The sequence below is a fragment of the Schistocerca gregaria genome, chromosome 7, assembly GCF_023897955.1.
Source record: "Schistocerca gregaria isolate iqSchGreg1 chromosome 7, iqSchGreg1.2, whole genome shotgun sequence".
Lineage (NCBI taxonomy): Eukaryota > Metazoa > Arthropoda > Insecta > Orthoptera > Acrididae > Schistocerca > Schistocerca gregaria.
The window spans coordinates 191,382,435-191,408,492 of NC_064926.1; the positions used below are offsets into that span (position 1 = coordinate 191,382,435).

General features: G+C 45.5%; 1 protein-coding gene and 1 non-coding gene across 2 annotated transcripts in view; one reads left to right on the forward strand and one right to left on the reverse strand.

Annotated features, from left to right (window-relative positions):
* The window catches only part of LOC126282058 (lutropin-choriogonadotropic hormone receptor-like), an 800,001-nt gene that overhangs the window by 139,832 nt on the left and 634,111 nt on the right, over positions 1–26,058 (forward strand). The gene's annotated exons all lie outside the window — the stretch shown is intronic.
* On the reverse strand, positions 21,675–21,749 carry Trnas-cga (transfer RNA serine (anticodon CGA)). The gene has a single exon. It is a non-coding gene; the product is annotated as a tRNA-Ser (tRNA).

Below are 26,058 nucleotides of genomic sequence, written 5' to 3' on the forward strand. Positions count from 1 at the left end.
CATACTTGCGTATCACCAGGCGTGATGGTATGAGGTACCATTGGTTACACGTCTTGGTCACCTCTTATTCGCATTGAAGGCACTTCGAACAGTGGACGTTACATTCCAGATGTGTTACGACCCGTGGCTCCACCCTTCATTCGATCCCTGGGAAACCCTACATTTCAGCAGGATAATGCACTACCGCATGTTGCAGGTCCTGTACGGGGCTTTCTGGGTACAGAAAATGTTCGACTGCTGCCCTGGCCAACACATTCTTTAGATCTCTCAGCAATTGAACACTTCCTGTCAATGGTGGCCGAGCAACTGGCTCGTCGCAATACGCTAGTCACTACTCTTGATGAACTGTGGTATCGAGTTGAAGCTGCATGGGCAACTGTACCTGTGCACGCCATCCAAGCTCTGTTTGACTCAATACCCAGGCGTATCAAGGCCGTTATTAAGGCCAGAGGTGGTTGTTCTGGGTACTAATTTCTCAGGATCTATGCACCCAAATTGCGTGAAAATGTAATCCCTTTTCAGTTCTGGTGTAACATATTTGACGAATGAATACCCGATTATCATCTGCATTTCTTCTTTTTGTAGCAATTTTAATGGTCAGTTGTGTAGAAGCATTTGAAATGGAACTATAGAAGAATGTTAGCTGGGTAGACGAGGTACAGTCATACTGAGGAGAAAAGAAACTTTTAGGCTTACGCAGAATAGACTAACGTGGAAAGCTGCATCAGCCTAGTCATAGATCAGCAGACAACAACAACGACAACGACAACATGGCTAACTCTCACATGCACACAGTAATTTCTAAATTAAAATCATCTTTTACTCCACAGTACCTGCACCTTATTCTATTTCCTATAGCTGGAAGAATAATTAAATGAACTACAGCCTCCGTATAAAAAAGGTAGAGGACATTTTTGGTAAGGTATTAACCTCAAGTTCTTGAAATGGTACAGTACCGCCCGACATTGAACATAGGTACATCATTCTTTGTTATTCTTGTCAGAACAAAATATTTTTTGTAATAATAACTCAGTTTCACTTAATACACCGAAGCCGGATACCAGTGTACGAAAGAATGACAATTTATTTATTTAATTGGTCACATGTGCACTCCCACAAAATAAATTCCTACATCTAATTTGGTGAGATCTGCGAAATGATTGGACGTATGGTCGTCTGCTAACCACAGATAGTGAATATGCAATATATGATCATCTTTGAGACGGTCCTTTGGTCACCTTTGGTGGAACCAAAGAGATGAAATTTACCTGAGCTTTGAGCGCCTGAAATGTGGCTGACCAATACGGTAACATGGTGCGCCCCCACCTCAACGGAGGTGCGAGATGACCTGAAGAATGGCCATGTTTTCGGCACTCTGCCGCTGGATCTTGTGTTGGTAAGACCTGTCTTAGGTGTGGTACGTAAAGACAAAAGAGCGGAGACATGGTATGCATGTGAAATACTTAAGAGTAGTTTGGAATAATAATTTCTCTATTTCAGGAATTTTTGTGGGGAGAATTAAATGTCAGGCAGGTAATATTAAGGGGATTGTAGTAATCTTCGGAAGTGACCAACGGTCAGAATGAAACCACGAGTAGCAATAAGTTGAAATACTTCCGAGTGCTTAAGTTAAGCTGAATTACTGGCGTGTGTACTATAAGTTGGAAATATTTATGAAATGGCGTGTGCAGTACTTGAAATTAGAGACGTGTACTTCCAAATGGTGAGTACTGTGTGAGTCTCAATCTGTGTATGAGACAAAGGATAAAGAGAAGTACTTGTCCATGGTATCAGTTGAGGACTCGCGTGTGTGACGAATATGCTCTTAATATTACTTTGCGTGTTAGGTTTCCGTGTGACGCTTGATTCAAACTCTAATACTCTGAGAGTGAAGCAAGGTGAGTCAGCCGTCTATCCAGCAACGCCACTTGGCTTGCATTGCACAGGGAGACGTGCATATATCCTCCAGAGTTCATAGTTGGAAAGAAGAGTTACGAAGTGGGGCAGTGTCATGTGAAACTGGGATAAATACTAATTGAAGTGGGAAAGCTGAATGTGATGTGATTATAACCCCAGATCACATACTAAACAGATTGAACAGGCAACCGTAAAAATAGTTTTCCAGTTGGTCAACAGATGTCGCAGGCGACGCTACAATGCTAGCTGACTTGTCCATGTCGCGGAATAGGCAACAATGTATCTTCGTGTCGTGAATGACGCAGATTTGCGTTCAGCTAGAGCGGTGCGCGCGAAATACATTCGTCACACAGCTGACTGTAGCTCATGATCTGCTGTGGTCTTTCCCGAGAATCGGACAATGTAGATTATCTCCTGTAATTCTGCAAACTAAGTTTATTTCTTCTGTCGGGATACATCTCAGTATCATATGCGAAATGAAATAAATGAAAAGTAACACACAAACATTTCTCGCGAGTTACTGTTTAAATGCACACTGTATTGCAGTCACATAGGTTTTACACTCGCCTTCCATGCCGTCTATTTCCTCTTTGCCATACAGCTCTTCTGATATGGATTTTGGTGCGAAGAAAAGATCTCCACGTGCAAGTTAACACTGGAAAGTTTTTAAACCCGCACTCGGTTATGACGCGAATTAAGGCTGGACGTATTTCAATGACAGTCATTTCAAATTTAAATTCTTTTACTTTACATGTAACTTATCGTTAATGATATAAGACTGGCACAAAACGATGAATTTGGATTGTTGTTGAAAGGGGGCTGCAAACGCGGTAATATACAAGTGAAAGCGTGTTTTTCGAGCATATTTTGGCGGTGTCAACTTTGAAGAGCCACAGACGGCAAACCATAATTATGTTAAAAATTTACTTTGTACAGCTTAAAGATAACCCACAAATATTCGCAACAGACGTCGCTTTTATCTGCAACACAGTTATTACCGGGGATCTCAGCAGTGTTGTTTAAGAGTGAAAGCTGTGTGAGGATTTTTAGCGCACAGATAAAAAAATTAAAATATGCAGTGTCTATAGTTTGCATGCTATGCTCGTTCTCTTCCCTTCATTCGAGTACAAACGCTTGTTCACAGGTATAAACGAATGGCACTGAACATTGGCGAATTATCTATGAATACTCGTTTTCAGCAGTGTAAGCGAGATTTTACACTCGTTCTCTTCGTTCGCTCTAGTATATACCAGGATTTAGATGGACTGATGACCTAGAGGTTAGATGACGGCTATTATTCATTTATTTCAGCTCTAGAGCCATTTTCAAGTACCAGGTGAAAGGTCTTGTAAGGTAATGCTTCTTAAATTGTTTACCAAATGTTACCACACGACGCTTTGTATTTTGTTATCCATATCTTATATTTGTTTCAGTTTTCACATTGCACACAAAAATGCCTCTACAGCCAAAATTACGATAGTGAAGTGAATAAACAGTTTAAGAAAGTCCAAATGGCAACAAAGATATCATTTTAAAATTATATGATGTGAAATGATTCTTGTACAGAAGGGCTGCCACGTTATATCAGAATATTAGATCCACAAAATTTAGATAGGATCGAATGCTTAGGGCTCTTTATTAATTCTTACTCGTAACTAATTTATTGATTTACTTGAATTTAAAATCCACTCCCTTGACCTTTTTTATCTTTGACGGGAAATCTGAACATTTTTAGTTCAGGATTTGTCCTTCTACTCCTTCCACAGTTGATATACTCATAGGCCCTCGGCATGACGACTCGATCCACTACCACCAGTATGTCAGGAACAGCTGTACTTCACAGACGCCAAACGGTGGAAAGCTCCACCCGTTCGGACAATGTTGCCACATATTTCACAGAACGGAGTGCCATCTAGTGGTTGGTGCCACAAGTAAGGGGGGGGGGGGGGGCGCTGTTGCCGCCTGGTGGCCATGCCCTGACAAGGGTTGCCTGCTAGACCAAGCGATTGGGCGATCTGTTTCTTACGTGATCTGGGTTATAACGTTGTGACTATTCCTTGTGTTGTATTCCATTTTGCCAGTGTGGTGTATTTCATGTAATTTAAGTATGTGTGGTTTGCATGGGAGAGTTGCAAAGATAGATTCAGAGGCAGTGGGTAATGCATGTTCCTTTTTGTACCGCTCGATCTGGAGGAAAGTTTCGTGATGATGGTTGTGAGAGTCGAAGTGTGAGATATAGCAAGAGATCAACCATCGTATCCAGAAAGCGCACTGTAATGTTAGATAATTACGAGACCATAAGATAGAGAATCACCAATGTAAAGCCATGCCCACTGGGCGGAGTTTCTCATGTGTAATTGTTGTAGAAAATGTAATGGTGTGTTTACGTTATAGAATTTATCGGAATAAAAAAGATAGCGAAAAGAAAAAGATTGGTAGCATTTTCCTTCGAACAGTATGTTGTCGTGATATCCAGAATTTATAATGTATGCGCCATTCATATTCAGTGCGATGGCCACATGTTGAACAAGGCCGTTGGGTAAGAAAGAAAATGTGGTATTGCCAGTGCGTAGTGAACAGTCAGAGTTGGGTAAATTACTAATAGTCAGATGTGCGTTATCCGTTTCCGTTGCGTAATATTCAAACAGGAGGATAATTTGTAACTTAATTGTGGGTACTAGAGCTCATGTTACTTGATAAATAACAATGAATCCACTCGCTTGGCAGACCACTCATTTTGCAGGCCTTACTGCTTCATGCCACAGTATGAGCACGGCACGTGGGTGCCTCTCATCATTAGTGAACCGATTAAGATATTGTAATTTCGTTTTCACCTAGATGGGTCATGGAGAAAGTCCTCCGTAAAAGAAGTATTGTCTATTCATAAGGTTTCATTAGTTACAGAGATATCGGTACCACATGGCTTTTTCAAATACAACTGCATCTACTGCGAGTATCGTACATCTGTCTATGAGAACATGGACATTATACTTCGCGGGTCACCTGACGATGTGCTCCTTTTTTTGGTTTTTTTTGTGGTTTTTGGGCGCACAACTACAAAGGTCATTAGCGCCCAGACTAAGTTAGGAATGCACCACGAGGCACAAGGTTAAAACAGCAACTAAAAGGGACAATACTATAAAAGACAGACAGGCATAGGATAAAAAAAAACAGTATAATCAAATGTTCTTAGAAAGGTTTGTCAAGTTGATAAAACGAAGAATACGAGCAGCTGCTCCTGGGTCATCCGCCAAAATGGCATCCAGAGTACATGGCAGGCCAAGTACAACGCGCAGTGTATTAAAATTCGGACAGGATGTTAAAATGTGGCGGACCGTCAGCAATTGCCAACATGGGCAGAAAGGCGCCGGCGCAGCCGTCAGCACATGGCGATGGCTGAACCAGCAGTGTCCAATTCGTAACCGGGCCAAAACGACCTCCTCCCGCCGAGAAGGGCGCGATGAGGTCGCACAAGCCGCGGGAAGAGGTTTCAAGGCCCGAAGCTCGTTGTCCGTAAGTGCAGCCCAATCGGCATGCCACAGCGATAAAATGCGCTGACAAATGACCCTGCTACAATGTGATGAAGGGACACAACAAGAAGCTGTCCGAGGCTGGAGGACCGCAGCCTTGGCCGCGACATCTGCAGCTTCGTTCCCAGGGATACCGACATGGCCAGGAACCCACATAAAGGTAACCGGAGAACCGTCGTCCGCCAGCTGCTGAAGAGAGCGGTGGATCCGGTGCACGAAAGGGCGAACCGGATACGGATCACTGAGGCTCTGGATGGCACTCAGGTAATCGGAGCAGATGACAAGCAGAATGTAGGTGGCGGCAGATATAAAGAACAGCCTGGTAAAGGGCAAATAGCTCAGCTGTGAAGACCGAACAATGGCCATGGAGACTGTATTTGAAACTGTGTGCCCCGACAATAAAAGAACACCCGACACCGTCATTGGTCTTAGAGCCATCTGTATAAATGAAGATCATATTAATGAACTTCGAACGAAGTTCGACAAAACGGGAGCGGTATACTGAACCGGGCCAGGGGGTAGCAGGGCAGAGACATACAACCTGTATTGACGGTCGAGAGAGTCGTCAAAAAAGGTGGTCGGGCATTGACAATAGCCGACAGGCATATCGACAAAGCAGTATATCACGCAGGTAGGTTAGTGGCAGTTCACTGGCTTCAGCATGAAGACTCTCCAAGGGATTAGTATAGAATGCTCCGATCGCAAGACGTAACCCCCAATGTTGTATGGAGTTGAGGCGGCGTAAGATGGACGGCCGTGCAGAGGAGTATACGAAGCTCCCATAATCCAGCTTGGAGAGGACGATCGACCGATATAGGCGTAGTAGGACGGTTCGATCCGCTCCCAACAACATACCACTGAGAACGCGGAGGACATTTAGAGAACCGGTACAACAGGCAGCCAAATATGACACATGTGGAGACCAGCTAAGTTTGCTCTCTAATGTAAGAGCTAAAAATTTTGTTGTCTCCACGAATGGGAGAGCAACGGGACCGAGTCGTAAGGACGGTGGGAGAAACTCTTTGTAACTCCAGAAGTTAATACAGACCATCTCCTCGGCAGAAAAACGGAAACCATTGGCGACACACCAGGAATAAAGACGGTCAAGACAACGCTGAACACAGCGATCCAGGAAACATGTGCGCTGCACGCTCCAATAGATGGTAATATCGTCCACGATAAGGGAGCTTGATACTTCAGCTGGGAGACAATCCATTATTGGATTGATCACTATGGCGAAGAGAGCGAAGCTCAAAACTGAGCCCTGTGGCACCCCATTCTCCTGGCGAAAGGCGTCGGACAGGACAGAACCCACATGTACCCTGAACTGTCGATCCATTAAAATGGCACGAACAAAAAGAGGGAGGCGACCGTGAAGCCCACATGTATGCATGGTGCGTAGAATGCCCGCCCTCCAACAGGTGTCGTAAGCCTTCTCCAAATCAAAGAACACAGCCGCGGTCGGGAGCTTCCGCAAGAAGTTATTCATAATGAAGGTCGACAAGGTAACCAGATGATCAACAGCAGAGTGGCGCCTACGAAATCCACAATGTACATTGGTAAGTAGGCGTCGAGATTCGAGCAGCCAAACCAAACGAGAGTTAACCATTCGCTCCATCACCTTACAGACACAGCTGGTAAGCGAGATGGGTCGATAACTGGAAGGCAGGTGCTTGTCCTTCCCCGGCTTAGGAATCGGGACAACAATAGACTAGCGCCAGCATGTGGGAACATGACCCTCAATCCAGATGCGATTATAAGTACGAAGAAGAAAAGCTTTACTCGCAGGAGAAAGGTTCTTCAACATCTGAATATGAATGGAACCAGGCCCTGGAGTGGAGGACCGTGACCGGGCAAGTGCAATTTCGAGTTCCCGCATGGTGAATGGGGCATTATAACTTTCACGATTCGAGGAGCGGAAGTTAGGTGGCCTAGCCGCCTCTGCCTGGAAGGCAGGGTGGTAATGAGCGGAGCTCGAAAACTCTGCGAAAAAGCGGCTGAAGGCATTCGAGACGTCCTCAGGGGCCACAAGGACGTCATTCGTGACCGTCAAGCCAGAAACTGGTGAGTGGATCTTAGTGCCAGATAGCCGGCGCAGGCTACCCCAGACAGCAGAAGAAGGAGTAAAACTGTTGAAGGTGCTTGTGAAAGCAGCGCAGCAGGCTTTCTTGCTTTCTTTAATAACACGACGACACTGCGCACGTAATCGTTTATAATTGATACAATTCGCCACCGTAGGGTGGTGTTTAAAGTTGCGTAAAGCACGTTGACGAGCTCGTAAAGCGTCTCTACATGCTGCGGTCCACCAGGGGACCGGTAGGCGACGTGGAGAAGAAGTAATGTGAGGGATGGAATATTGAGCAGCAGTGAGAATGACTTCCGTGAGGTGTGCGACCTAACTATCGCAGCTTGCGGAGGTTTGATCCTGAAAGGTCGCACTGGAAGAGAAGAGCCCCCAGTCTGCTTTGGAGATGTTCCAACTGGTTGGGCACGGAGAGGAGGTATGATGGAGGAGAGGGATAACATGCGGGAAGTGGTCACTCGAATACGTATCAGAAAGTGCATACCACTCAAACCGGCGTGCAAGTTGGGTAGTACATATAGAGAGATCTAAATGGGAATAGGTGTGAGATGTGTCTGAAAGAAAAGTAGAGGCGCCAGTATTGAGGCAGACAAGATCGAGCTGGTTGAAATGGTCTGCTAACAGGGAGCCCCTCGGGCAGGATGCTGGAGATCCCCAAAGGGGATGGTGGGCATTGAAGTCTCCAGTTAACAAAAATGGTGCAGGTAGCTGAGCAATAATTTGCATCATGTCTGCCCTGGTAACGGCAGACGACGATGGAGTGTAAACGGTACAAATGGAAAATGTAAAAGTGGGGAGAGTAATTCGGACGGCAAGTGCCTGTAGGCCGATGTACAATGTGGTGGGATCGTAGTAAATATCATCCCAGACCAGCAACGCAACCGCTCCTGAGCCGGAATACCTGCCACAGGGGGTAGGTCAAAACGCACAGAGATATAGTGTGCCAAGTCAATTGGAACGCATGGGTGTAGCATCGTTTCCTGGAGAACTACGACGAGCGGACAGTGCAAGCGGAGCAGCAACTTTAAGTCCTCTCGGTTGGAGCGAATGCCGCGAATATTCCAATGAAGAAGTGCCATCGTGAGAAGAAAAAGAAAAAGGAAAAGCAAGAAGGGGCCACCTCGAAGAACACTGAGGGCCTGGCTTCGAGCGAGCATTGCCGCCGCTATCAATAGGTGGAGAGTCATCGTCCATTGGTTTAATAGGTTCAGCGGCCATCTTGTTAAGATGGCCGGGAGGGGGAGCTTCCTCCGCGGGTGAACGGCCAGATGTTCGGCTCCAGCTGTGCGGCCAGGGAAACTGATGACGGCCTGGGGCGGCAATTGATGGGTGGCGCAGGAGAAGAACGCGCCGTGGTGGAGAAGGAGAACTTTTCTTCCTATGAGCCTTCTTGGAAGATCGTTTAGTGGAAATACTGGTCGATGGCTGGGAGTTCGAGATACATAGGAAGTCTGCACAGGACGGATCCTTCTTGAAGGCCCGTGCATCTGACTTCTGGGTCTTCGTCTTGGCAGAAGCTGATGAAGGTGCTTGTGTCTTAGGGGTGACGGGAGGAAGAGGAGACGTTGACCGGAAGATCTTAGCACTGGCCGAATGGACGACCGTAGTGCTGAAGGTCAGATCGCATGTCTGCGTCGCCACCTCCCTGGTAGTCCGAGGAGAGGCGAGGACAGTACTGTATTTCCCCGCTGGGAGCAGCGTGGGCTTCCTACTAGCAAATAGCTTGCGAGCAGCCGAGGTGGACACCTTCTCTTTGACCCGAATTTCCTGTATACAGCGTTCTTCCTTGTAGATGAGACAGTCGCGGGAGGACGCTGCATGGTCACCCTGACAATTCACACAACGAAGAGACGGTGGTGGACAGTCACCCTCATGTGCATCCCTGCCACAAGTGACATTTTAGCCGCATTAGAACAAGACTGGCGAATGTGATTAAAACGCTGACACTGCTAGCAGCGCGTAGGTGTCGGGACATAGGGGCGATCAGAAATAACCTCGTAGCCCGCTTTGATGCGCGACGGCAGCTGAACACTATCAAAAGTCAAGAAAAGTGTCCGGGTCAGCACAAGGTCAGTGTTGACCTTTTTCATGACCCTATGGACAGTCGTCACGCCCTGCTCAGGGAGGAATCCGTCGAGTGATTTAGTATATACCACACCACGTGACGAATTCAAAGTGCGGCGAGCCTCCACCCCGACAAGGAACGTGTACAGAAGTGTGGCCCAAAGAAGTTTTTGTTCCTGAAATGCACTCTCTGTTTTTAGTAACAAGGTACCGTTACGCATCCTGGTGCAAGACTTGACAGATCCGGCTATGGCATCTACGCCCTTCTGGATAACAAAAGGGTTGACAGATGAAAAATCCTTTCCGTCCTCAGATCGAGAAACTAAGAGGAACTTTGGGGCAGGCGGTAGTACTTTTGTCACTGGTGGCTGGTCAAGTTTCCGTTTTTGGGCAGAAGTCGAGAGAGAAGAAGAAGAAAAATCCATTGCGGAGGAATCCCCCATGATTACCAGCGTCTCCGATGGCGCGCTCCTTCCTTGTGGGGACCCCTCTCAGAGGACACTCCCATCTTAGGTGAATGTTTACACCTCAGCTCACACCTCCCGATAAACGGACAGAGGGACCAATCGGCATGGTCGGAAGGTGTCAGATCAGGCAGTCACCCCTCCCTGGGCCTGGCCTTTACCAGGGGGTACGTGCGTGCCTTACTTGTCTACCCAGGGCGGGGATTTACACGTTACCCCGTCACCGGCTACGCGTGCGAACGCGAGGAAAAAAGAAGGGAGAGAGGGAGAGAAAGGACATACTGTCTCAAACTCCGAGGCGGAGACCAGAGGGTGGACAAGAAGGCAAGGAGAAGAAGGCAAGAAAGAAGGCAAGGAGAAAATGGCAAGGGAAAAAGTAAGGAAGACAGTGAGAGGGAGAAGGACAAAGAATGGAACCAAACAAAGGAAGGAAGAAACCAGAATAAGTGAAAAACCAAAGTGACCACAAATATAAGTCGTGGAACCGTCCGTCTCCGGACGCAGGCGCAAACTACCCCCATGCCTCTTACTACAGGCAGGAATACCTCGGGCCTATTCTAACCACCGGACCCGCAGGGGGGCTGACGATCTGTGACGGAGGGAACTTCAGGTACCACTAACTGATCCCAGTTTTCCTGTTCCTCTCACGAGTGGTGCGTGGGAAGAATGATTGTTGGTAAGCCTCTGTATTAGCTCCATTTCTCGAATATCCTCGTCGTGGTCATTTCGCGAGATGTGTATGGGAGGAAGTAATATGTTGACCGACTCTTTGTAGAAAGTGCTCTCTCGAAAGTTCAGTAGTAAACCTCTTTTTGATGCACGACGCCTGTCATCTAACGCCTGCTAGTGAAATTTTTTGAGCATTCTAGACAACTGAAGCGAATTATTTGGCCACACCACCCAGACAGCCCGACATGAACTCCATTGAAAATTTAAGGGACATAATCGAAAGGCGAGTTCGTGTGCAAAATCCTGCACTGGCAACAGCTTCGACATTCTATCTATCGCTTGCACCTACGCAGGGTCGGCCATGGTTAATCGCATTTGGCATGTTAAGGGGTGGCCGAATACCCTTTCTGCCGCCACCCTGTATCCCCCAGGATGGAATTAGTGTACCACAAACGTCTGTGTCTAGTGGAATCCATGAAATAGTGTGAATGTGTTCAGATGTCTACGAGCTGTGTAACTGAGGCGGAACGTGGGGACCAGCCCGGTATTCACCAAGAGGGATGTGGAAAACCGCCTAAAAACCACATCCAGGCTGGCCGGCACACCGGCCCTAGTCGTTGATCCTCCGGGCCGATTCGATCCGGGGCCGACGGGCCTACCCGAGTCCATGTCAAGCAGCTGCACTATATCAGACAAAAGGAAGTCCGACACGATATTAGGAGGTAGCCCATGACTTTTATCACCTCATCGTAATTTAGCCGAAATATCAAAAATAGCAGAAAATAATATTTCGTTGAAGGTAACTCGTTGACTGGCTACTGACTTGTTCGATGAGACGGCACTATAACAGAAATGAGGAAACACAATAAGAAATAACCAGGATACTACAAATGGTACTTAGCATTGTTACAGATTAATGCAACGCACTTTATAAGTGTGGAGGTATCAAAGTACTGTAGTAAACTGGCTGCAGGCACTGAAGTCAACTGTGTTATGGCACCTTCGTAGCTTGCTGGGTAACTGTGGCGTGTCACGTTTTGGTGCCTGTCGGCGGAAGGATTTCCCATTCCGCCAATACAAGGTGAAAGCAAATGACCTCTTCATGGCTGTCCACACTATCGGCAGGTATGCTAAGAGATCGGTTGGTCTAACGCGCGGCTTTCTGGGCAGGAAGGAGCGCCTGGTCCCCGGCACGAATCCGCCCGGCCGATTTGTGTCGAGGTCCGGTGAACAGGCGAGTCTGTGGATAGTTTTTAGGCGGTTTTACATCTGCCTCGGCGAATGCGAGGTGGTTCCCCTTATTCCGACTCAGTTACACTATGTCGGCAATTGCTGCGCAAACAAGTTCTCCACGTACTGGTACACCACCATTACTCTACGACACAAACATAGGGGTTACACTCGTCTGGTGTGAGACGTTCCCTGAGGGGGTCCAGCGGGGGCCGAACCGCACAATAGCCCTGGGTTCGGTGTGAGGTGGCGGAGGGGTGAAGTGGACTGCGGTAGTCGTCGTGGGGTTGTGGACCATTGCGACTAAGGCGGGGCGGAGCCTCTCCTTCGTTTCTAGGTCCCCGGTTATCATACATACATGCTAAGAGATAGGAAACAGAGCACATACGACTCGAATGTTGAGGGTTGCATTCTTCACAAATCTGGACGCCACTGTTACACCAGCGCTAACATGGTTTCTTTGTTCCCACTGCAGTTCGGCGATTAACAAAATGGCTCTGAGGACTATGGGACTTAACTGCTTAGGTCTTCAGTCCCCTAGAACTTAGAACTACTTAAACCTAACTAACCTAAGGACGTCACACACATTCATGCCCGAGGCAGGATTCGAACCTGCGACCGTTGCTGTCGCGCACTTCCAGACTGTAGCGCCTAGAACCGCTCGGCCACGTTGGCCGGCGGCGATTAACAGTTTGAGAACTGTAGCGCAGCGGTTGCTTCATACTAGTCGACTCATTCTCTCTGACTAAAGCAGGAGTGTAAGGCTAATCGTGACTTATAGTTAGTACAGAACATGAGTTCCCAATATTGCTCCTGTAAGGCAGCAGTGACAAGGTGAAAAGACCGATTGTCGGGCCTTTAACAAAACTTTGTCTTTTCAGACTGAGGGGTGTGTATGACGAAAATTAATTGATCCGAAGTACACAATTGCAAGTGTGTTCCATTAGAGGAGGAATGGTATCTGGAATAAGTCTCATGCTACAGTCCACGCTTCAGACGAAAAACATGCAAATTTCGTCCACTGCAAACACAATGATTGTATTTCTTTTTATTACACCTGCACCGCGAGAAAAACATACCCTCTGCGTCAAACAAAAAGTGGTCACAGAACTTCGTCACTCTTCTAACTCTGCTACAAAAAAACCGCACAATTCCTATATTCATTTGGTCGTGAGCTAACAGCAAGTTGTGTAACTCATCATTCATTTCTGCAATTTACTTTAATAATTAATTTTCATTTAAGGACTACACTTCCTCCACAGGTCATATTTTCTGGTAGTGTCAGTTACAGATTTGGTAATGCGCCAAAAGCTTCTAATGCCAATGTAATTTATAGAGATTATCCGAATAGATTTTAATTATTGAAATAATTTACAGCAGTCTTCGGAGAAGTTTTATCCGTATAAATTTATGTATAAAAAAAAAACAGTATTCACCGCTAACAGATATATTGTTACATACCTGGTTTTATGATTTCAAATTGCACTTCAAATTGCACTTCAAGCTGGCTACAAAACCGGAATCATGATTGTGTGAAATGAATTAGTACAAATTCATAGTTTAATGGCGGACTTTTTTTCACAATAGTTGCATGTGTAGTGGAAGTGCACTGAAGCCGCAGTTATAAGTCCATTCTATGGTAACACACAGATGGAGAGTTCGGAGATGACGTCTCGCGACTGGCTGGCGAGTTAAAGCGACTGTACGTGGCTCATTTCTGATCTCTACATGACTTGTTGGTGGAAGTGGCGTGGAAGCAGGAAGAGGTCCAGGATTGTGACCGCCATCTGGATAGTGTCGGAAGTTCCAAGCGGCTTTCCGCGGATGATGCTATAGTATACAGAGAAGTTGCAGCATTAGAAAATTGCAGCGAAATTCAGGGAGATCTGCAGCGAATAGGCACTTGGTGCAGGGAAGTGGTAACTTACCCTTAACATAGACAAATGTAATTGTATTGCGAATACATAGAAAGAACGATCATTTATTGTATGATTATATGATAGCGGAAGAAACACTGGTAGCAGTTACTTCTGTAAAATATCTGAGAGTATGCGTACGGAACGATTTGAAGTGGAATGATCTTATAAAATTAATTGTTGCTAAGGCGGGTGCCAGGTTGAGATTCATTGGGAGAGTCCTTAGAAAATGTAGTCCATCAACAAAGGAGGTGGGTTACAACACACTCGTTCGGCTTATACTTGAGTATTGCTCATCAGTGTGGGATCCGTACCAGGTCGGATTGCGAGGAGATAGAGAAGATCCAAAGAAGAGCGGCGCGTTTCGTCACAGGGTTATTTGGTAAGCGTGATAGCATTACGGAGATGTTTAGCAAACTCAAGTGGCAAACTCTGCAAGAGAGGCGCTGTGCATCGCGGTGTAGCTTGCTGTCCAGGTTTCGAGAGGGTGCGTTTCTGGATGAGGTATCAAATATATTGCTTCCCCCTACTTATACCTCCCGAGGAGATCACGAATGTAAAATTAGAGAGATTCGAGCGCGCACGGAGGCTTTCCGGCAGTCGTTCTTCACGCGAACCATACCCGACTGGAACAGGAAAGGGAGGTAATGCAGTCGCACGCAAAGTACCCTCCGCCACACACCGTTTGGTGGCTTGCGGAGTATAAATGTAGATGTAGATGTATCTGCTGCACAGAACTGAGAGACACCAGCTGAGCGGCTGGCATGTATGGTAGCGATCTCTCGCGGAATTTGTTGTGTATCTCTTGCTTGGTAGACAACACTAACACAAAGGTTCGAGCAAAAATTTGACACATATCATTATTAGATTAAAAAGAATACGAGAACAGAGAGAAGTTGTAGATTTCCTTCAGTCTTATTCAAATGCCGTAAAAAGAATTTTGTACACCTGGAAAGCCGAAATCGATTGTGATCCTTTGATAGCGTATGCCACCAGGAGAATAGCAGATGTACTGATAAATGGTTTCAATGTTGCCCGACAAATGACAGCGTGGTAGTATAGCTACCAGAGCGCTATCTCTGTCTACTTTGTAATAGGGGATGCTCAGAGCCAGATGGCTCAATGCGGTGCAAAAATTTGAAGCAAGCAGCCAACCATGCCACAGAGATTCTCTCGCGCCTCCTACAGTTAAGACAGCGAGTTTGAAAGGGGTATTAGCTACACAAGTTGGACGTGTTGCGTCTGTTGTGATATGATGTAGGTATCAGTGAACATTTTCACTCCCGTAGAGTTTCTGGTCGTCCACACAGCACAGGCTCCCACCATGATCGTCGTATTGTAAGGGCAGCAATGGCAGGTAGTACTCCTCCCACAGCACAGGGGGCTTCTGAGACGGCACAGTCTGCACTCACCTGCACACAAGCTGCGAATTTGCGGCCTGCGCATGAGCGATGCGCTGGGCTTAGCATCAGACTTGGCCGAAGTTTATGCGAATGACGAATAGCGTATACAGATATAAATTACTATTCGTTATTCGTGAATAACAAATATTATTAGAAACATTATTCACTTACAGAAATAAAAACACTTTTTCGTCATCTGCGAAAAAAATTGTTGTATGAAAATAGATAAATTTGTCTCAACAGAAACTTCATTTGATTGACAGAGACGTACTGTTGTGACACTAAAGAAGATGTATTCTATCCATGCAATGCATTCCTGAATTCGTCTTTAATCATGACTTCGATGTATGACTGTCAACTCATAGCCTTCTTCAGCAAAAATTGAAAAATCATTAATTCGACTATAGTCGTTGGGATTTCACTTTAACTTTACTTCTCAAATCACGTTCCTAATAAAATCTTATTTTTACGTCATTATGTCATTCGAAACTCGTGACACGATTTGTTTGACATTTTATTGGCTATTGTATGTCTGAGGTTTGTTGCAAGCCTCTCCTGGTCATGGACAGCAATAGAGGTGAACTACTTGTTGCTGCAATAATTGCGGTTGGTATAGAACGACCAAAAACGTTTTTCGATCGTCGCTTGGCACCTTCAGGAAAAACAAGTTACAGGTGTGACACAAAATTACTAACTCTTTTATATACTCTCGTCTATCATTTTTGAATCTCAAAGCTCCAAGTAATTGCATAGGCCGAAGTCATATCGAACAAATATTCCATTTTCTAACGGCAAACTCACACACAGTTAAGCCTGAAATACTTTGGATGACTCTGGACGTCCAGTAGCATTCCATAAACTTTTAAGGATTAAAAGTCTGGTGATGTTAATCGTTAGGAACCACTGACTTCTTGCTTGGTTCACTCATTTTGTTGTAACACTACAACCTCGCATTACGTAATTATACTAAGGAGACACGCATATCCGATAGTGTTAGCAATCTAAGAAAGGTTTTAAAGATTGAGAGTTTTTGTAGGCTGCTTTTCGTCGCTGGTTGCTTACGTAGAGTTCTTACACTATGTTAGAAGAGGAAAGGGTAGACGTATCGGCAGTTGCAAAAATAGACGAAGGTGGTAATTTAGTAGGGCTGTAACACACGAGGCAGGCAGCCTGCGACAATAAGAAAAAAAGGCGTTTACTGTAGTCGGCGCATTGGGCCTATAAGAAAGCCAGCTGGTTCAGCGCTGTCAGCTGTGAGCAGACTGACTCTTGGAGAAGGCATGTGCTTGCCTCCAGTCTCCGTGCACTTGTCGAACAGGGCAGATCATGCTTCTTTGCTTCGTGAAACAAAATTCGTAATGACTTTCAACAACTTGTAAGACCTGGCGGAATTTCCAGTTCTGAGGGTGGGGGAGACGTATAAAACTTTTCCAAATACATACTTGCCATCAGCGTGTGTTTAATTAACGAATAGTATCACTGTCCTCTGTTCATAGTTTATACAACCCATTGCACACGCAAGGCAGCCAGGAATGTACTTAAGTCCGACTCGAATTATTACGCGATTTTCAGTCATTATTCTGCTACAATATATGAGTTTCACATTCGGTCCTTTTTCAGTGGATTTCCAATAAGTAAATTGCTCGCCAAATATTCCATAGACGAATATGAAACATACCACGTGGAATTTTACAAAGACCGAAAGTTTATCTTTCCAACAAAATACTTCACAGAGCTCAGATTTTCACAGTCTGTCCGTAAATGCAACTGCTTTCACGGCAATATAACCCGGATGCGAGAAACCAATAGCTTCTTCATTTTACTCATAATGTAGACGGGCACGTCCAACATGACCTGCACGTCCGATAGCTAGCCAGCGACTGAATCACTGCCGTGCGTGGCAAATGCTTAACTCTGACTGGTTGTTCAAAATGACCAGCCAATCAAAAAAATCCTTCGAGATCATTTTCACGCTAAAACTGTCCTAAATGTCTTCCTGGCATTATTTCGTAAAACTTTCTTTCTTTCGATGGTGCCTTTTCCTGCAGTTAGGCAGGGTCGGCATGGTTAAACCCCCCTGGGACGGAATTAGTGTACCCCAACTGTCTGCGACAAGTGTAACATGGAATAGAACGAAAGTGTGCAAATGGCAGCGAGCCGTGTAACTGAGGCGTAATGTGGGGACCAGCCCGGTATTCACCTAGGGGATCTGGAAAACCGCCTAAACACCACATCCAGGCTGGCCAGCACAACGGCCGTCGTTGGTAATCTGCAGGGCGGAATCGGTCCGGGGCCGACGCGCCTACCCGAGTCCAGGAAGCAGCGCATGAGCGCTTTGGGTCAACCTGGCGGGTGCATTATTGCGTAAAACACCGCATGCATTTATTACGTCAATTGGACATACACCTCGAAAACCCATTCGGCGATGAAAAATTCTCCGTTCTTCCTTTACTTGGCAGAATGTATTCTATAAACTGCCTAGCCCGAGACAGTAGGTTTTTAAAGGTTCTTTTATTGTATGTTAAACTCCTTCCTCCTTAAGGACGAATTAAATTTTCATATTAAGCTTATCCATTTCAGATATTTTAAAGCCCGTGACTGTTAATTGAATGTGAATAAGTTACGTAAAACTGCAACCAGTCACTTATTTGAATAATTGTGTTTTATTCTATGAACCGGTTTCCAAACCTGTTGTATATCACATGCTGGATGCTGGCAAAGTTTCACTGTTAACGCGTAAATTAATATGGATTGTGAGAAAAGCGTAAGGAGCGGTATACCAACTGGGCGTCAAAATAGAAGCAGGCGGATGGACAGCAACGGAAAAAAGCCGCCCGTACTGTTGCAAGCCAGCACCCAGCAGAAAATGATGATGTAACCCAGAAACCATCTGAAGATGAACCTTAAAAGGTTCGGAAACCTGTTCATGTAATTAACCATCATTATTCACAAAAGTGACTGGTTGCAGTTTCGTGTAATTTATTTACATTAAATTTTCAGATATACGAAATACCTCGTTTCCGACGGTGACACACGGCGTCGGTACTCCCTTATTTGATATTAGGCTTTTCTCCAATAGTTCTAAATTTTTACTTATGAGATTTTCATGTAAACTTATTGCATGGAAATAGATGAATCACTATGTTTTCCATACGCTCCAGCATCTATGAAGCGGACTTTATTAATCCTCAGTGCATGAAGCAAGTAAAAGGGCGGAAAAATAATTTTCATAATTTCAGTTAAATTCGTTTGTTATTAGAAAAAAGGCACAACGTATTCCACGTCTATCTCGCTGGGGTGATCGGTCACCACTGGCGGTCAGCTGCCTGACTAAATTGGCTGCTTAACATTGCGGCTGCCTAGTGCGTTTCAGCCCAGACTACTTAGGCCGTCCGTCTATGAGCATTTTTACGTTGCGTTTGTTACACTGTAAATCAAGTAAAACTGTGCACAACTGGAAGGATGGTTTCCGCACTGCAGCGCTTTATTAGGCATGTTGTGTGCCCTCGACTTCCTCCCATCTCTGAGCAGATACAGCCAGTTACTCAGAAATATAGTGCAACTTGACTTGTCATTATTGTCATTATTATAGAAAAAAGAAACGCTAATAATAGATAAAATAGAAGAACCAGCCAGGGATCGAATCCTAACGCTAAGTTTTGTAGTCTGGAACGTAAGCTACTGAGCTACAGAGGCACATTTCTGGACAAACCGTTAATAACTTATTTGTAAAACAGAAACAGCGATAAACCAAGGGAACAAATACTAATTCTCTATAAGGAGTACACAATGAAAACACAGTGGCTTTGTATATTATTCGTTATTTAATTTATAGATAATTCATTGACGAACAAATTTGTTTGAATGACCTACTTATTCGAATAGATAGAAATCTGTTCGAATAATACCGGTATCTTTTCACCACTTCAGCTCGCACTTCCCTTCTCTTTCTGTTGATATTATCAGATGTAAAAAGTCCCACTAGTTCAGTCGCTCGAGTTAATCACGAAAGCCTACGGTGTAGCTAGACTGAAGTTTTTTACATAATTTTGAGCAAAGTTGACAATTATAGTCTTTTGTCACACTGTACATCTACAAGGATACTCTGTAAATGACATTTAAGTGCCTGGCATAGGGTTATTCGAAACACCTTCACAATTCTCTGTTATTCCAATCTCGTATAGCGCGAGGAAGAAACGAACAGCAATATCTTTCTGTGTGGGCTCTGATTTCCGTTATTTTATTATGGTGATCGTATCTCTCTACGTAGGTCGGCGTCAGCCAAATATTTTGGCATTGGGAGGAGAACGTTGGTGACTGGAATTTCCTGATAAGATTCCGCCGCAACGAGAAACGCGTTTGTTTGTCTACCCCAAACCCTGTCTCATTTCAGTGACACTCCCTCCCCTATTTCATGATAAGTCCAAGCGTGCTGCTCTTCTTTGAAAGTTTTCGATGTATTCCGTTAATCCTATCTGGTAACGATTCCATACCGCGCAGCAGTATTGTAAAAGAGGACGGACAAGCGTTGTGTACGTAGTCTTTTTAGTAGATCTTTTACATTTTCTAAATGTCCTGCCAATAAAACGCAGTCTTTGATTAGCCTTGCCCCTTCCAATTTAAGTTGTTCGTAATTGTAATTCATAGGTATTTATTTGAATTTACGGCTTTTAGATTCGAATGATTTATTGTGTAACGGAAGTTTGACGGATTCCTTTTAGCACCCATGTGGATGACCTCACAACTTTCGTTATTTAGGGCCAATTGCCAATTTTTGCACCATACAGATATCTTTTCTAAATCGTTTTGCAATTTGTTTTGATCTTCTGATGACTTTAATAATCGATAAACGAAAGCGTCATCTACATCTACGTGATTACTCTGCTATTCACAATAAAGTGCCTGGCAGAGGGTTCAATGAACAACCTTCAGGATGTCTCCCTGCCGTGTCATTATCGAACGGCTGTATCGAGAAAACGAGCACTTTAATTTTTCTGTGCCAGCCCTGATTTCTCTTATTTTATCGTGATAATCATTTCTCCCTATGTAGGTGTGTGCCAACAGAATGTTTTTGAAATCGGACGAGAAAACTGGTGATTGAAATTTCATGAGAAGATCCCGTCGCAAGGAAAAACACCTTTGTTCCAATGATTGCCACTTCAAATCACGTATCATGTCTGTGGCACTATCTTCCCTATTTCGCGATAATACAAAACGAGCTGCCCTTCTTTGCACTTTTCCGATGTTATCCGTCAGTCCCACCTGATGCGGATCCCATACCGCATAACAATACTCCAGAATAGGGCGGACAAGCGTGGTGTAAGCAGTCTCTTTAGTAGACCTGTTGCACCCTCTAAGACTTCTGATAATGAGTTGCAGTCTTTGGTTTGCTCTACCCACAACATTATCTAGGATATCGTTCCAATTTAGGTTATTTGTAATTGTAATCCGTAAGTATTTAGTTGAATTTACAGACTTCAGATATGTATGACTTATCGCGTGATCGAAATTTAACGGATCTCTTTTAGTACTTATGTGAATAACTTCACACTTTTCTTTATTGAGGATCAGTTGCCATTTTTCGCACCATACAGATATCTTATCTAAATCATTTTGCAATTCGTTTTTGTCACTTGATAACTTTACAAGAAGGTAAATGACAGCATCATCTCCAAACAATCTCAATGGCATACACAGATTGTCTCTAGGCCATTAATATAGATCAGGGGCAACATTGGGCCTATAACACTTCCTTGGGGAACGCCGGATATTATTTCTGTTGTACTCTATGACTTTCCGTCTGTTACTACGAACTGCGACCTTTCTGACACGAAATCACGAATGCAGTCGCACAACTGTGGCGATATTCCAAAGGCACGCAGTTTGATTATAAGACTCTTGTGAGAAACGCTGTCGAAAGCTTTCTGGAAATCTAGAGATATGGAATCAATTTGACATCCACTGTCGATAGCACTAATTACTTCATGATTATAAAGTTCTAGTTTCGCAAGATTTTTTGAATTCGTGCTATGTGCCAAGCCAATAAGTCGTTTTCTTCGAGGTATTTCATAATGTTCGAATACAGTACATGTTCCATAACCCTACTGCAAATCGACGTTAGTGATATGAGCCTGTGTAATTCAGCGGATTATTCATACTTCCCTTTTTGTGTATTGGTGTGACCCGAGCAATTTTCCAGTCTTTAGGTACGGATCTTTCTGTGAGCGAGCGGTTGTATATAATTGCTAAATATTCAGCTGTTGTATCAGCACACTCTGAGAGGAACGTGACTGGTATACAGTGTGGACCGAAGGCCTTACCTTTATTAAGTGATTTAAGCTGCTTTGCTACACCGAAAATATCTACTTCTATGAAATTTCCTGGCAGATTAAAACTGTGTGCCGGACCGAGACTCGAACTCGGGACCTTTGCCTTTCGCGGGCAACTGCTCTACCAACTGAGCTACCCAAGCACGACTCACCCCCCGTCCTCACAGCTTTACTTCTGCCAGTATCTCGTCTCCTACCATCCAAACTTTACAGAAGCTCTTCTTCGAACTCATTTTGGAAACATCCCCCAGGCTGTGGCTAAGCCATATCTCTGCAATATCCTTTCTTTCGGGAGTGCTAGTCCTGCATGGTTCGCAGGAGAGCTTCTGTAAAGTTTGGAAGGTAGGAGACGAGATACTGGCAGAAGTAGAGCTGTTAAGGGGGGGGGGGGGGGGGGTAGGGGGTGACGTGAGTCATGCTTGGGTAGGTTAGATGGTAGAGCACTTGCCCGCGAAAGTAAAAGGTCCCGAGTTCGAGACTCGGTCCGGCACACAGTTTTAATCGGCCATGAAGTTTCATATCAGCGCACACTCTTCTGCAGAGTGAAAATCTCATTCTGAATTCCGGCCGCGGTGGTCTCGCGGTTCTAGGCGCGCAGTCCGGAACCGTGCGACTGCTACGGTCGCAGGTTCGAATCCTGCCTCGGGCATGGATGTGTGTGATGTCCTTAGGTTAGTTAGGTTTAAGTAGTTCTAAGTTCTAGGTGGCTGATGACCACAGCAGTTGAGTCCCATAGTGCTCGGAGCCATTTGAACCATTTCATTCTGAATCTACTTCTATGTTTGTCATCTTGGCATCTGTAAACAACCTAAACTCTCAACATTCTGTTCAAAGTATGTCTAATTGTCAGTGCGATTTTAGTAGCTGACTGAAAAGGAGCATTAATTCATCAACAATTATTTCACAGAAATATACAGATCCGCAACTGAAATAATTAACTTCAATAACATTCAATACAGTTACCACTTAAATTTTTGTTATACTGTGGTAACACGTGGTGAATATTAGGTACACAGTGCACACCTTTTCCGTATAAAACATGGAAAATCGACAGCTAAAAAGAAACTCTAGTTCTGAATGTTTGCTGGGCCCATTAGTGCCGCTACGTTGTGTCGAAACTGTATAGGTAGAGTCTGTGTTTCCATAACAGCGTGACAAGGCATTCGGCTGTTGTCCGTCACATCGTGAGTGAATTGCCAGCCGCGTGCTTCCGCGTGCGCGTGCATAGCGAGTGATGTACCAGAGTGCTACTCACGCGGATTTGCCACAAAGCTGCTGTGCTCTGACGTACAACTCTAGCCCGTCTTCCACTCACGTCACGGCATCGAATTGCACGGCTTGACTGGTGCCGTCAGAGGATCACTTGTGGAAGATGGAATGGCGCGCCATGGTCTTCAGTGATAAAATTAGATTCTGTCTGCACGCAAATGACAGTCGTTTGAGTATTAATATTTTGAAGAATCAGCCTCAGTTGCGCAAGTCTTCTGGTCATTACCAGGTTTCGGCTAAATTAGTCTAGCCTTCTTCAGAGGCATACAATAACACGCCAGCATTAGGCACAGTCAACATTAAAATTAAAACCTATAGTACCGTGGTACCATGTCGAATTAAAACTAATTAACTGAAGTCCAGCCCCAGCATCTCTTCACCACGCGGTCGGTCGGCAGTGGCAAATAAGTATTTGTTAGTTTGAGTGTATGACGAACACCCGATCAGCGCTGTCTCGTATTCGTCCAAGACATATTGGCCCCACATCAGGCCATATGGTCTCGTGTGCAATGAGCTGCAACTCTCGTTCACCTTTGGTGTTAATGGAGAGGTCACTAGCCAGTGCTTCCGTGTTACGTACAGAATGTTGTTTTGCTGTTCTTACTATAGGCAGGTGATGTGTTGTTCCAACGGGATAATGCTCGCCCACACACTGCCCGTAAAACTCAACGTGCGCTGCGAGTTGTTCAGCTACTTCCCTGGCCAGCACGATCTCCAACTTGATGCAATCGAGCACATATGGGATACCACGGGTCGAGAAATGACTCGTGTGCCGTTTCAGCCAACAATTCTTACAGAAATACGGGAAAAAGTCGACCAGGCGTGGAATGACATATCCGTGGGCAGTATTCGCCATCTATAGGATCGACTGAATGCCAAGTCAGTGTCTGCATTGCCGTCGCTGGAGGCTACACCACGTAATTAATACGGGTCTTTCAGCAAGGGTCGATACCTGGTACCTCAGAATCGCTTGTGCTATTGATTTATATATGTAATCGTATCATGTGCTCCAGATGCACTGCTGCAACAATGAATCTTGAGTAAATTGGAAATCTTTCAAAGGGTGTACTAATGTTTTCCGGCATTGTGTGTAAACATTTTAGCACAGTAGAGTATCAAAGTAAGGAAAGATATTGCATGATAATAACTGTATTAACTCTATAGCCTCACGTGATGATCAAACTGTCATTGATGAACTGCAAAGGGCAGGGCACCGACATCAAACAGCACGCAAGAAACGTGATACAGAGAGATTAAATCACGATAAGAATTATACACTCCTGGAAATTGAAATAAGAACACCATGAATTCATTGTCCCAGGAAGGGGAAACTTTATTGACGCATTCCTGGGGTCAGATACATCACATGATCACACTGACAGAACCACAGGCACATAGACACAGGCAACAGAGCATGCACAATGTCGGCACTAGTACAGTGTATATCCACCTCTCGCAGCAATGCAGGCTGCTATTCTCCCATGGAGACGATCGTAGAGATGCTGGATGTAGTCCTGTGGAACGGCTTGCCATGCCATTTCCACCTGGCGCCTCAGTTGGACCAGTGTTCGTGCTGGACGTGCAGACCGCGTGAGACGACGCTTCATCCAGTCCCAAACATGCTCAATGGGGGACAGATCCGGAGATCTCGCTGGCCAGGGTAGTTGACTTACACCTTCTAGAGCACGTTGGGTGGCACGGGATACATGCGGACGTGCATTGTCCTGTTGGAACAGCAAGTTCCCTTGCCGGTCTAGGAATGGTAGAACGATGGGTTCGATGACGGTTTGGATGTACCGTGCACTATTCAGTGTCCCAGAGGTGTACGGCCAGTGTAGGAGATCGCTCCCCACACCATGATGCCGGGTGTTGGCCCTGTGTGCCTCGGTCGTATGCAGTCCTGATTGTGGAGCTCACCTGCACGGCGCCAAACATGCATACGACCATCATAGGCACCAAGGCAGAAATAACTCTCATCGCTGAAGACGACACTTCGTCTCTCCATTCACGCCTGTCGTGACACCACTGGAGGCGGGCTGCACGATGTGGCGTGAGCGGAAGACGGCCTAACGGTGTGCGGGACCGTAGCCCAGCTTCATGGAGACGGTTGCGAATGGTCCTCGCCGATACCCCAGGAGCAACATTGTCCCTAATTTGCTGGGAAGTGGCGGTGCGGCCCCCTACGGCACTGCGTAGGATCCTACGGTCTTGGCGTGCATCCGTGCGTCGTTGCGGTCCGGTCCCAGGTCGACGGGCACGTGCACCTTCCGCCGACCACTGGCGACAACATCGATGTACTGTGGAGACCTTACGCCCCACGTGTTGAGCAATTCGGCGGTACGTCCACCCGGCCTCCCGCATGCCCACTATACGCCATCGCTCAAAGTCCGTCAGCTGCACATACCGTTCACGTGCACGCTGTCGCGGCATGCTACCAGTGTTAAAGACTGCGATGGAGCTCCGTATGCCATGGCAAACTGGCTGACACTGACGGCGGCGGTGCACAAATGCTGCGCAGCTAGCGCCATTCGACGGCCAACACCGCGGTTCCTGGTGTGTCCGCTGTGCCGTGCGTGTGATCAATGCTTGTACAGCCTCTCGCAGTGTCCGGAGCAAGTATGGTGGGTCTGACACACCGGTGTCAATGTGTTCTTTTTTCCATTTCCAGGAGTGTATGTCTCTTAAATTAAGCACATCCTACCTACGGACGTGTAACCAATTCAACTGGTGTTACATTTCTTAAAATCGTTTAGGGGTTTGTTTTGCATTTGTTCATTGATAAACGAGTAGATACATGAAACTTCCTGGCAGATTAAAACTGTGTGCCGGACCGAGACTCGAACTCGGGACCTTTGCCTTTCGCGGTCAAGTGCTCCACCAACTGAGGCACCCAAGCAAGGAGACGAGTTACTGGCAGAAGTAAAGCTGTGAGGACGGGGCGTGAGTCGTGCTTGGGTAGGTCAGTTGGTGGAGCACTTTCCCGCGAAAGGCAAAGGTCCCGAGTTCGAGTCTCGGTCCGGCACACACTTTTAATCTGCCACGAAGTTTCATATCAGCGCACACTCCGCTGCAGAGTGAAAATCTCATTCTGGAGTAGATACATGTTTTTCCGTGTAGTATTAGTTTTCTTAGTTTTAAGTTATGCACTAGAAAACCAAGAAAAGACTGATTCCATATGACCCAT